Below are 12,280 nucleotides of genomic sequence, written 5' to 3'. Positions count from 1 at the left end.
AGGATGAGGAAGACGATGAGTATGAGGATGAGGATGAGGGTGAGGATGAGGGTGAGGATAAGGGTGAGGATGAAGATGAGGATAAGGATGAGGGCGAGGATTAGGAAGAGAATGAGGATAGGGATTAGGCTGAGGCGGAGGATGAGGATGAGGTTGAGGATGAGGATGAGGATGACGATGGGGATGAGGATTAGGATTAGGATGACGATGAGGATTAAGACTAGGATAAGGATGAGGATGAAGATGAGGATTAGGATTAGGATTAGGATTTGGATTAGGATGAGAATCAGGATGAAGATGAGGATTAGGATGAGGAGGACGATGAGTATGAGGATGAGGGAGAGGGAGTGGGAGAGGATAAGGGTGAGGATTAGGAAGAGGATGAGGATGGCGATTAGGCTGAGGATGAGGTTGAGGATGAGGATGAGGATGAGAATTTGGATTATGATTAGGATGAGGATGAGGATGAGGATGAGGTTGAGGATGAGGATTAGAATGACGATGAGGATGAGGATTGGGATTAGGATTAGGATTAGGATTAGGGTGAGGATGAAGATGAGGATTAGGATTAGGATTAGGGTGAGGATGAAGATGAGGATTAGGATTAGGATTAGGATTAGGATTAGGATGAGAATGAGAATGAAGATGAGGATTAGGATGAGGTAGACGATGTGTATGAGGATGAGGGAGAGTGAGAGGGTGAGGATAAGGGTGAGGATTTGGATGAGGATGAGGATAGGGATTAGGTTGAGGATGAGGATGAGGATGAGGATGAGGATGAGGATTTGGATTAAGATTAGGATGAGGATGAGGATGAGGTTGATCATGAGGATGAGGATGACGATGACGGTGAGGATTGGGATTGGGATTAGAATGAGGATGAGGATGAGGATTAAGATAAAGATGAGGATGAGGATGAGGATGAGGATTAGAATGAGGATGAGGATGAGGATATGGATAAGGATGAGGATGAGGATGAGGATGACATTAAGGATGAGGGTGAGGATGAGGATTAGGGTGAGGATGAGGATGATGATGTGGATGAGGATGAGGATGAGGATGAGGATGAGGATGAGGATGAGGATGAGGATGAGGATGAGTATGAGCATGAGAATGATGATGAGGATGAGGATTAGAAAGACGATTAGGATAAGAATTAGGATTAGGATGAGGATGATGATGAAGATGAAGATGAGGTTGAGGATGAGGATGAGGATGAGGATGAGAAATAGGAAGAGGATGAGGATGAGGATGAGTATGAAGATGAGGATAAGGGTGAGGATGAGGGTAAGGATGAGGGTGAGGATTAGGATGAGGATGAGCATGGGGATGAGGATGGGGATTAGGCTGAGGATGAGGACGAGGATGAGGATGAGCTTGTCGATGAGGATGACGATGAAGATGAGGTTGAGGATGAGGTTGTGGATGAGGAAGAGGATGAGCATGAGAATGAGGATGAGGATGAGGATGAGGATGAATATGCGATGAGGATGAGGATGAGAATTAGCATGAGGATGAGGATGATAAGGAGGATGAGGATGAGGATGAGGATGAGGACGAAGGATGAGGATGAGGATGAGGATGAGGATGAGTATGAGGATGAGGATGAGGATGAGGATCAGAATTACGATTAGGATTAGAATTAGGATTAGGATGAGGAGGAGGATAAGGTTCAGGAGGAGGATTAGGATGAGGTTGTGATGAGGATGAGCATGAGGATGACGCTGAGGATGAGGATGAGGATGGTTATGAGGATGAGGATGAGGATCGAGATCAGGATGAGGATGAGGATGAGAATGAGGATGAGGATGAGGATGAGGATGAGGATGAGGATGAGGATGAGGATGAGGAGTAGGATACAGATTCGGATGAAGATGAGGATGAGGATGAGGATGAGGATAAGGATGAGGATGAGTATGAGGATGATGATGAAGATGAGGATCAAGATGAGGAATAGGATGAGCATGAGGATGAGGATATGGATGAGAATTAGGATGAGGATGAGGATGAGGATGAGTATAAAGATGAGGGTGAGGATGAGGGTGAGGATAAGTATGAGGATGGAGATTAGGCTGAGGATGAGGATGAAGATGAGCATTAGAATTAAGATTAGAATTAGAATTAGGATTAGGATGAGGATGAGGATGAGGTTGAGGACGAGGATGAGGATGTGGATGCGATGAGGATGAGGATGAGGATGACGATTAGGATGAGTATGAGGATGAGGATGAGGATGAGAATGCGGGTGAGGTTGAGGATGAGGATGAGGATGAGGATGAGGGTGAGGTTGAGGATGAGGATGAGGTTGAGGATGAGGTTCAGGATGAGGCTGAGGATGAGGATAAGGATGACAATGAGGATGAGGATGAGGATGAGGATTAGGATGAAGATGAGGATTAGGATGACAATGGGGATTAGGATGAGGATGAAGATGAGGATGACAATCAGGATGAGGATGGGGATTATGATGGGGATGAGGATTAGGTTGATTTTGAGGATCAGGATGAGCATAATGATGAGGATGAGGATGTCGATGAGGATTAGGATGCGGATGAGTATGAGGATGAGGAGGAGGATACAAATTCGGATGAAGATTGGGATGAGGATTAGGATGAGGATGAGGAGGAGTATAAGGATGATGATGAGGATGAGGATTAGGATGAGGAATAGGATGAAGATGAGGATGAGGGTGAGGATGAGGGTGAGGATTAAGATAAGAATAGGGATGAGGATGGGGATTAGGTGAGGATGAAGATGAGGATTAGAATTAGGATTAAGATGAGGATGAGGATACGGTTGAGGATGAGGATGAGGATGAGGAGAGGATGAGGATGAGGATGAGGATGAGGATGAGGATGAGGATTAGGATGAGTATGAGGATTAAGAAGAGGATGACGATGAGGGTGACGTTGAGGATGAGGGTAAAGATGAGGATGAGGTTGAGGATGAGTATGACGATGAGGATTAGGATGAGAATGAGGGTAAAGATGAGGATGAGGATGAGGGTAAAGATGAGGATGAGGTTGATGATGAGTATGACGATGAGGATTAGGATGAGAATGAGGGTAAAGATGAGGATGAGGATGAGGGTAAAGATGAGGATGAGGTTGATGATGAAGCTGAGGATGAGGATGAGGATGAGGATGAGGATGAGGATGAGGATGAGGATGAGGATGAGGATGAGGATGCGGTTGCGGATGCGATGAGGATGAGGATGAGGATGATGATGAGGATGAGGATAAGGATGAGGAATAGGATGAGCATGAGGATGCGGATATGGATGAGGATGAGGATGAGTATGAAGATGAGGGTGAGGATGAGGGTGAGGATAAGGATGAGGATGAAGATGAGGATTAGAATTACGATCAGGATTAGAATTAGGATTAGGATGAGGATGAGGAAAAGGATGAGGGTGAGGTTGAGGATGAGGGAAAGGATGAGGATGAGGATGAGGATGAGGATGAGGATGAGGATGAGGATGAGGATGAGGATGAGGATGAGGATGAGGATGAAGATGAGGATTAGAATGATCATGGAGATTAGGATGAGGATGAAGATGAGGATGACAATCAGGATGAGGATGGGGATTACGATGGGGATGAGGATGGGGATGAGGATTAGGTTGAGTTTGAGGATGAGGATGAGCATGATGATGAGGATGAAGATGCCGATGAGGATTAGGATGTGGATGAGTATGAGGATGAGGAGGAGGATACAAATTCGGATGAAGATGGGGATGAGGATTAGGATGAGGATGAGGTTGAGGATGAGGATGAGTATGAGGATGATGATGAGGATGAGGATTAGGATGAGGAATAGGATGAAGATGAGGATGAGGGTGAGGATTAAGATGAGGATAGGGATGAGGATGGGGATTAGGTGAGGATGAAGATGATGATTAGAATTACGATTAGGATTAGAATTAGGATTAGGATGAGGATGAGGATGAGGTTGAGGATGAGGATAAGGATGCGGATGCGATGAGGATGAGGATGAGGATGGGGATGAGGATTAGGATGAGTATGGGATTAAGAAGAGGATGACGATGAGGGTGAGGTTGAGGATTAGGGTAAAGATGAGGATGAGGATGAGGATGAGTGTGACGATGAGGATGAGGATGAGAATGAGGATGAGGATGAAGGTGAGGTTGAGGATGAGGGTAAAGATGAGGATGAGGGTGAGGGTGATGATGAGGATGAGGATGAGGGTGAGGCTGACGATGAGGATGACGCTGAGCATGAGCATGAGGATGATGATGAGGATGAGGATGCGAATGAGGATGAGGATGATGATCGAGATCAGGATGAGGATGAGGATGAGGATGAGGCTGAGAATGAGGAAGAGGATGAGGATGCGAATGAGGATGAGGATGATGATCGAGATCAGGATGAGGATGAGGATGAGGATGAGGATGAGAATGAGGAAGAGGATGAGGATGAGGATGACTATGAGGATGAGGTTGACGATGAGGATGATGATGAGGATGACGATGAGGATGAGGATGCGGTTGCGGATGCGATGAGGATGAGGATGAGGATGAGGATGAGGATGAGGAGTAGGATACAGATTCGGAAGAAGATGAGGATGAGGATGAGGAAGAAGATGAGGATGAGGATGAGGATGAGTATGAGGATGAGTATGAGGATAATGATGAGGATGAGGATCAGAATGAGGAATAGGATGAGCTTGAGGATGAGGATATGGATGAGAATTAGGATGAGGATGAGGATGAGTATGAAGATGAGGGTGAGGACGAAGGTGAGGATGAGGAGGAGGATGGGGATGAGAATGGGGATTAGGTTGAGGATGAGGATGAAGATGAGGATTAGAATTATGATTAGGATTAGAATTAGGATTAGGATGAGGATGAGGAAAAGGATGAGGGTGAGGTTGAGGATGAGGGAAAGGATGAGGATGAGGATGAGGATGAGGATGAGGATGAGGATGAGGATGAGGATGAGGATGAGGATGAGGATGAGGATGAGGGTGAGGTTGAGGATTACAGAAAGGATGAGGATGATGTTGAGGATGAGGCTGAGGATGAGGATGAAGATGAGGAAGAGGAAGAGGATGAGGATGAAGAAGAGGATTAGGATGACAATGGGGATTAGGATGAGGATGAAGATGAGGATGACAATCAGGATGAGGTTAGGGATTACGATGGGGATGCGGATTTGGTTGAGGTTGAGGATGAGGATGAGTATGATGATGAGGATGTCCATGAGGATTAGGATGCGGATGAGTATGAGGAGGAGGACGAGGATACAAATTCGGATGAAGATGGGGATGAGGATATAGATGAGGATGAGGATGAGGATGAGGATGAGGATGAGTATGAGGATGATGATGAGGATGAGGATTAGGATGAGGAATAGGATTAAGATGAGGATGAGGGTAAGGATGAGGGTGAGGATTAAGATGAGGATAGGGATGAGGATGGGGATGAGGATGCGATGAGGATGAGGATGAGGGCGAGGTTGAGGATGAGGGTAAAGACGAGGATGAGGTTAAGGATGAGGATGAGGATGAGTATGACGATGCGGATGAGGGTGAGGATTAGGATGTGGGTGAAGCTGGGGTTGAGGATGAGGATCATGATGAGGGTGAGGATGAGGGTGAGGATGAGGATGAGGATGAGGAGGAGTATCAGGATGATGATGAGGAAGGGGATGAGGATGAGGATGCGAATAAGGATGAGGATCAGGATTAGGATCAGGATGAGGATGACTCATCCTCATCCTCATCCTTATCCTCATCCTCATCCTCATCCTCAACCTCATCCAATCCTCATCTTCATCCCATCTTCGTCCTCATCCTCTTCCTCATCCCATCTTTGTCCTCAACCTCATCCTATCCTCCTCCTCATCCTCATCCTATCCTCATCCTCATCCTCCAATTCCTCATCCTATCCTCGTCTTCATCCGATCCTCATCCTCGTCCTTATCCTATTCTCATCCTCCTCCTCCTCCTCCTCCGTCTCATTCTNTAGGATGGATGAGGATGAGGATGAGGATGAGGATGAGGATGACGTTGAGGTTGAGGAAGAGGATGAGGATCAGGATGAGGATGAGGATGATGATGCGGATGTGATAAGGATGAGGATGAGGATGACTATGTGGATGAGGATGAGGAGGAGGATGAAGTTTACGATGAGGATTAGGATTAGGATTAGGATGTGGATGCGGATGAGGATGAGAATGAGGATGAGGATCAGGAGGAGGATATAGATTCAGATGAAGATGAGGATGAGGATAAAGATGAGGATGAGGATATGTATGAGCATGATGATGAGGATGACGATGAGGATTAGGATAAGGATGTAGATGAGAATTCAATAACGATGAGGATGAGGATTACGATGGGGATGAGGATGAGGTTGAGGTTGAGGATGAGGATGACGATGACGATGAGGATGAGGATTAGGAAAAGGATGCGGATGAGGATTAGGATAACGATGAGGATGAGGTCGAGGATACAGATTCGGATGAAGACGAGCAATAGGATGAGGATGAGGATATGGAAGAATATGAGGATGTTGTTAAGGATGAGGATTAGGATGAGGTTGAGGATGAGGATGAGGATGAAGATGAGGATGAGGGTGAGGATGAGGGTGAGAATTAGGATGAGGATGAGGACGGCGATGAGGATGGGGATCAGCCTAAGGATGAGGATGTAGATGAGGATTAGAATTATAATTAGGATTAGAATTAGGATTAGGATGAGGATGAGGATGAGGTTGAGGATGAGGATGCTGATGCGATGAGGATGAGGATTAGGGTGAGTATGAGGATGAGTATGAAGATTAGAATGAGGATGATGATGAGGATGACGATGAGGCTTAGGATGAGGATAAAAATGAGGATGACAATGAGGATGGGGTTTATGATGGGGATGAGGATGAGGATGACGATGACGATGAGGATTAGGATGAGAATGAGGATGCGGATGAGGATGAGGATGAGGATGAGGATGAGGAATAGGATGAGGAATAGGATAATGATTAGGATGAGGAATAGGATGAGGATAAGCATGACGATGAGGATGGGGATTAGGCTGAGGATGTGGATGAAGATGCAGATTCAAATTACGATTAGGATTAGGCATAAGGATGAGTATGGCAATCAGGATGAGGATGAGGATAAGGATTAGGTTGAGTTTGAGGATGAGGATGAGGATGCGGATGAGGATTAGGATGAGGAGGAGGATCGAGATGAAGATGAGGAAGAGGACATAGATTCGGATGAAGATGAAGATGAGGATGAGGATGAGGATGAGGATGAGGATGAGTATGAGGATAATGATGAGGATGAGGACTAGGATGAGGAATAGGATGAGGATGAGCATGAGGATGAGGATAAGGATGAGAATTAGGATGAGTATGAAGATGAGGATGAGGGTGTGGATGAGGGTGAGGATTAAGATGAGGATGGGGATTAGGCTGAGGAGAAGGATGAGGATGAGGATGTGGATTAGGATGAGGATGAGGATGAGTATGAGGATGATGTCGAGGATGAGGATTACGATGAGGAATGGGATTAGGATGAACATGAGGATGAGGATAAGGATGAGAATTAGGATGACGATGAGGATGAGGATGAGAATGAAGATGAGGACGAGGATGAGGATGAGGGTGAGGATTAGGATAGGGATGAGGATGGGGATGAGGATGAAGGTGAGGTTGAGGATGAGGGAAAGGATGAGGATGATGTTGAGGATGAGGCTGAGGATGAGGATGACGATGATGATGAGGATGACGATGAGGATTAGGATGAGGATGAAGATGAGGATGACAATCAGGATGAGGATGGGGATTACGATATGGATGAGGATTAGGTTGAGTTTTAGGATGAGGATGAGGATTAGGATGAGGATGCAGATGAGGATGTGGATAATTATGAGGACGAGGTGGAGGATACAGATTCGGATGAAGGATAGGATGAGGATGAGGATGAGGATGAGGATGATGATGAGGATGAGGATTAGGATGAGGAATAGGATGAGGAATAGGATGAAGACGGGGATGAGGGTGAGGATGTGGGTGAGGATTAGGATGAGGATGAGGATGGGGATGAGGATGAGGATTAGGCTGAGGATGAAGATAAAGATGAGGATTAGAATTACAATTCGGATTAGAAATAGGATAAAGATGAGGATGAGGATGCGGATGCGATGAGGATGAGGATGACTATGAGGATGAGGATGTTGATGAGGAATAGGATGAGGATGAGGAATAGGGTAGGGAATAGGATGGGGATGAGCATGAGGATGAGGATGGGGATTAGGCTGAGGATGAGGATGGGGATTAGGCTGAGGATGAGGATGAAGATGCGGATTAAAATTATGATTAGGATTAGAATTAGGGTTAGGATGAGGAAGAGGATGAGGATGTGGATGTGATGAGGAAGAGGATGAGGATGAGGATTAGGATGAGTATGAGGATGAGGATGAGGATAAGGATGAGGATAAGAATAAAGGTGAGATTGAGGATGAGGATGAGGATGAGGATGAGGATGAGGATGAGGATGAGGATGAGGATGAGGGTGAGGTTGAGGATGATGGTAAGGATGGGGGTGAGGATGCAGATGAGGATTAGGATGAGGATGAAGATGAGTATGACAATCAGGATGAGGATGGGGATTACGATGGGGATGAGGATTAGGTTGAGTTTGAGGATGAGGATGAGGATACGGATGAGGATTACGATGAGTATGAGGATGAAGAGGAGGATGCAGATTCGGATTCAGATGAGGATGAGGATTAGGATGAGGATGAGGATGAGGATGAGGATGAGGATGAGGATGAAGATGAGGATGAGGATGAGGATGAGGATGAGGATGAGGATGTGGATTAGTATGAGGATGAGGTGGAGGATAAAGATTCGGATAAAGATGAGGATGAGGATGAGGATGAGCATGAGGATGATGATGAGGATGAGGATTAGGATGAGGAATAGGATGAGGATGAGGATGAGGGTGAGGATGAGGGTGAGGATTAGAATGAGGATGAGGATGGGGATGAGGATTAGGCAGAGGAAAAGATGAGGATTAGAATTACAATTAGGATTAGGATGAAGATGAGGTTGAGGATGAGAATGCGGATGAGGTTGAGGATGAGGATGCGGATGCGATGAGGATGAGGATGAAGATGAGGATGAGGATGAGGATGAGGATGAGGAATAGGATGAGGATGAGGAATAGGATGAGGAATAGGATGAGGAATAGGATGGGGAATAGGATGAGGAATAGGATGGGGAATAGGATGAGCATGAGCATGAGGATGAGGATGGGGATTCGGTTGAGGATGAGGATGAAGATGTGGATTAAAATTACGATTAGGATTAGACCTAGGATTAGGATGACGATGAGGATGAGGATGAGGTTGAGGTTGAGGATGTGGATGTGATGAGGAAGAGGATGAGGATGAGGAATAGGATGAGTATGAGAATGAGGATGAGGATAAGGATGATGATAAGAATGAGGATGAGGTTGAGGATGAGGATGAGGATGAGGTTGAGGATGATGGTAAGGATGAGGATGAGGTTGAGGATGAGGATGAAGATGAGGCTGAGGATGACGATGAGGATTAGGATGAGGATGAAGATGAGTATGACAATCAGGATGAGGATGGGGATTACGATGGGGATGAAGATTAGGTTGAGTTTGAGGATGAGGATGAGGATGCGGATGGGGATTAGGATGAGTATGAGGATGAGGAGGAGGATGCAGATTCGGATGAGGATGAGGATGAGGATGAGGATGAGGATGAGGATGAGGATGAGGATGAGGATGAGGATGAGGATTAGGATGAGGATGAGGATGAGGAATAGGATTAGGATGAGCATAAGGATGAGGATAAGGATGAGGATAAGGATGAGAATTAGGATTAGGATGAGGATGAGCATGAAGATGAGGACGAGGGCGAGGATTAGGATGGGGATGAGGATTGCGATTAGGATGGGTATGAGGATGAGTATGAGGATGAGGATGACGATGAGGATGAGGATTACGATGACGATTAGGATTAGGATTAGGATTAGGATGAGGATGCAGATGAGGATGAGGATGAGGATACAGATTCAGATGAGGATGAGGATATGGATGAGGATGAGAATGAGGATGAGTATGAGGATGATGATGAGGATGATGATGCGGATTAGGATGAGGATGAAGATGAGGATGTCAATGACGATGAGGATGAGGATTACGATGGGCATGAGGATGAGGATGAGGATGAGGTTGAGGTTGAGGTTGAGGTTGAGGATGAGGATGACAATGAGGATGAGAATGATGATGAGGATTAGGATGAGGATGCAGATGAGGATTAGGATGAGGATGAGGATGAAGATGAAGAGGAGGATGTAGATTCAGATTCAGATGAAGATGAGGATAAGGATGAGTATGAGGATTATGATGAAGATGAGGATTAGGATGAGGAATAGGATGAGGATGAGCATGAGGATGAGGATAAGGATGAGACTTAGGATGAGTATGAATATGAGGATGAGGGTGTGGATGAGGGTGAGGCTTAAGATGAGGATGAGGATGGCGATGAGGATGGGGATTAGGCTGTGGATGAGGATGAAGATGAAGATTAGGATGAGGATGAGAATGAGTATGAGGATGATGTTGAGGATGAGGATTGGGATGAGGAATGGGATTAGGATGAACATGAGGATGAGGAAAAGGATGAGAATTAGGATGAGGATGAGGATGGTGATTAGGCTGAGGATGAGGATGAAGATGAGGATTAGACTTACGATTAGGATTGGAATTAGGATTAGGATGAGGACGAGGTTGAGGATGAGGATGGGGATGTGGATGCGATGAGGATGAGGATGAGGATGAGGATGAGGATGAGGATGAGGATGAGGATGCGGATAAGGATGAGGCTGAGGATTAGGTTGAGGATGGGGGTAAGGATGAGGATGAGGTTGAGGATTAGGTTGCGGATGAGGATGACGATAAGGAGTAGGATGAGGATGACAATGAGGATGAGGGTGGGGATTACGATAGGGATGAGGATGAGGCTGAGTTTGAGGATGATGACGAGGATGAGGATGACGATGAGGATTAGGATAAGGAAGAGGATGCGGATGAGGATTAGGAGGAGGATGAGGATGAGGATGAGGATGAGGATGGGGATGAGGAGTAGGATACAAATTCGGGTGAAGATGAGGACGAGGATGAGGATGAGGATGAGGATGAGGATGAATATGAGGATGATGATGAGGATGAGGATGAGGTTGAGGATGAAGATGAGGATGTGGATGCGATGAGGATGAAGATGAGGATTAGGTTTACGATTTGGATTAGAATTAGGATTACAATGAGGATGAGGTTGAGGATAAGGATATGGATGCGATGAGGATGAGGATGAGGATTAGGATGAGTAGGAGGATGGGGATGAGGATAAGGATGAGGCTGAGGGTGAGGTTGAGGATGAGGGTTAGGATGAGGATGAGGTTGAGGATTAGGCTGAGGATGAGGCTGAGGATGATGATGGGGATGACGATGAGGATTAGAATGAGGATGACGATGAGGATTAGAATGAGGATGAAGATGAGGATGAGGATGGGGACTACGATAGGGATGAGGATGAGGTTGAGTTTGAGGATGATGATGAGGAGGATAATGAGGATAAGGATGATGATGAGGATTAGGATGAGGAAGAGGATGCGGATGAGGATTAGGATGAGGATGAGGATGAGGAGTAGGATACAGATTCGGATGAAGATGAGGATGAGGAAGAGGATGAGGATGAGGATGAGGATGAGTATGAGTATGAGGATGATTATGAGGATTAGGATGACGAATAGGATGAGCATGAGGATGAGGATAAGGATGAGAGTTAGGATGAGGATAAGGATGAGTATGTAGATGAGGGTGAGGATGAGGGTGAGGATTAGGATGAGGATGAGGATAGGGATGAGGATGGGGATTATGCTGAGGATGAGGATGAAGATAAGGATTAGAATTACGATTAGGATTAGAATTAGGATTCGGATGAGGATGAGGATGAGGTTGAGGATGAGGATGAGGATGTGGATGCGATGAGGATGAGGATGAGGATGAGGATGCGATGAGGATGAGAATTAGGATGAGTATGAGGATGAGTATGAGAATGAGGATGAGGATGAGGATGAGGATGAGGATGAGGATGAGGATGAGGATGAGGATGAGGATGAGGTTGAGGATGAGGATGACGAGGAGTATGAGGATGAGGATGAGGAAGGGGATGAGGATGAGGATGAGGATGCGGAAGAGGAAGAAGATGAGGATGA

This window comes from Lupinus angustifolius, unplaced genomic scaffold (genome assembly GCF_001865875.1).
Source record: "Lupinus angustifolius cultivar Tanjil unplaced genomic scaffold, LupAngTanjil_v1.0 Scaffold_287, whole genome shotgun sequence".
NCBI classification, from domain to species: domain Eukaryota; kingdom Viridiplantae; phylum Streptophyta; class Magnoliopsida; order Fabales; family Fabaceae; genus Lupinus; species Lupinus angustifolius.
The sequence above is the reverse complement of the archived record's forward strand: the minus strand, read 5'-3'. Positions refer to the sequence as shown.